Source organism: Penaeus japonicus, unplaced genomic scaffold, assembly GCF_977035675.1.
Source record: "Penaeus japonicus unplaced genomic scaffold, GWHDUDI00000001_assembly GWHDUDI00000006, whole genome shotgun sequence".
Lineage (NCBI taxonomy): Eukaryota > Metazoa > Arthropoda > Malacostraca > Decapoda > Penaeidae > Penaeus > Penaeus japonicus.
Window position 1 is genome coordinate 42196086 of NW_028234408.1, and position 2500 is coordinate 42198585.

The following is a 2500-nucleotide window of genomic DNA, read 5'->3' on the forward strand; positions in this document are numbered from 1 at the left end:
CTCCCTCCTCCCTCTCCCTCCCCTCTATCACTCTCCATTTCATCCTCCCCCCTCTCCCTCTCAATCGGCTCAAATCATCCCCCTTAAATTATTTACCTTCAAGTGCATTTTGACAGAGGTAGTCTTTAAAACAGAAACTGTCAACCACCCATTGATAATAATAATCTTGTAAAAAACTTAACTGTCAATTCAGTGTTGACACCTGTCCACAGTGAATTAACACTAAAGTAAATCCTTTTAATATTGACATTCATAAGAGTTGAATTGACCATATTTATATCACATATATTTCAATAATGTTATAGCTTTTTGTCAGCTACTTTCAAGATGATGGTAGAGATTACTATAAAATCTCCAGACTGTGCAGATATGTAAAGTATGATACTTTTTAACAAGGTTTGTGGTGTGCAGAAGCAAAGCTCTCAGTGTGCTCCTGCACCGAATGTAGGAAAAAGATATGTCTGGTGTGCACATACTTTCCTTTCCAGGCTGGGCTGCAACCATAACACTTGATACCGCATCTCTCTAGTTACTTTTTCTCATGGAACCCTAATATAACTTTCTTAAGGGGAAGGTTATTTGGGATGGATCTGACTTAGAAATCACATATGAACCATTATTTGCACAATAGCTTTTCTTTAGAATTACCAATGCTGAATGTTTAGAAGACATATGCAGTGACTTTTAAAAAGACACTTTATTCATGCAATTATGTTGGATATGTTCTATTTAAGTCCAGTTGAAATGGCTGTTACCTGTGATGGATGGCCTACAATCTGATGTCCAACTGGTTTACAAGTGATTGCTGTGTCCTCCACTGATAGCTTTCAAGCAAAGACCAACAAACTCCCAACATGTATATTCTGTGAGGATAGAGTTTGGGTAGATTCATGTTTTATAATGAATTTTAAGTGAGATCTTCACAGCTTTGCTAGAATATACATGGTGGGGGAATGTTGACCTTTGTGAGGACACAGTTTTTTAGCGAGGTTTTAGTATTGTCTTGATACACTCTGGGTATATTTTTCCTAGCTTTATCAATAGATAAAGAGCAAATCTTCTCTTGAGAAATAGCTGTAATTGTTCCTTCAAGACTGTATTTACCTGAATTGTAAAATAGCTTAGGTGCATGATGATGTACATATAAAATATCTTTTGACTATTTGGATTTTGATCCTTATGTTGCTGTGCCGTTTCTTGTGTATTACTCCTTTGCACTGTTGATTCTACTCACCATAAAGCAGTGGTTGTAGGAATGCAAAACCATACTCCAGGACTGTATGCTAAAGAAAGTTTACTCAGTATACGCTACTGCTTCCTCTATCTGAAATCATACTTTATGAGATTAACCCATTCCCGACGGGGGAATTCTAGCCTTGAATGTCCAAATGCCGGGGCATTCGAATTATTAGACCTAAATCAATTGAATGGCTGGCACAATACTGTGCCGCCCGGCAACTGGGCTTTTGAATGCGCGGTACACATGCTGTACCACCCGTCCTGTGTGGGTTAAAACAAAACTAGGCATGTTTATAGATAACACAAAAAGTATAATGAATGGATTTACAGTACTTCTACTAACTGCTGATTACACTAACTATCAGACTGCAATCTCAGTCACTCTTGCAATAAGTTAGCCAGTGTACATAGTCAATAACATCTATAAAAGTCAACATTCTTATAAGGAAAACCCACTATGATTCAACGCCTTAAAGAGAGCACATATTATTATTATTATTATTATTATTATTATATATATATATATATATATTTATATATATATATATATATATATATATATATATATATATAAATAAATATATAACAATATATATATAAATATATAAATATTAAAAATAATATATATATATATATATATATAGATAATATAAATATATAAATATATATATATATTTATAAACTATATATATATATATAAATATATATATATATATTATATATATATCTATATAAATATATAAATATATATATATATATATATATATATATATTTTTTTTTTTTTTTTTTTTTTTTAACACCCGTATGGGAAACATTTTTTCAATCCATATATTCTTGCACTTCTCAATTTTTTGTCTGGTGACACAGAATCCAATCACAGAGCTGTATATTTCATACCCCCCCGGCCCCTAGCAATAATGTCTAATAACATCGCTTCAGTGCTGTATTTGATTTAATTAACCCATTGGTCGTAGTTTAAATAAAATATATATGCAGTAGGATGGCAGGTTTGCATTGTCTGGCACGGTGCCAGCCAGTCTACGACCGACTCTGCCTTGGCAGCAAATCATGCCATCTGCTGCTAATGGGTTAAACATGGGGCCCTCCTCTATAAGCTACAATTCTTTGGAGTTGATGGCAATATTTTTAATGTTTTTAAAGATTTTTTATCCGACCACATCTATCATGTTTGCGTAGATGGCTGCTTAACTGACTTTAACCCTGTTTTCTCTGGTGCTCCCCAGACTAGTGTCTTTCGAC

The 2500-nt window shown here is 33.7% G+C and overlaps 1 protein-coding gene across 10 annotated transcripts in view; it reads left to right on the plus strand.

The window, feature by feature from the left end:
* Positions 1-2500, plus strand: part of LOC122250084 (uncharacterized) — a 24430-nt gene that overhangs the window by 905 nt on the left and 21025 nt on the right. The gene's annotated exons all lie outside the window — the stretch shown is intronic.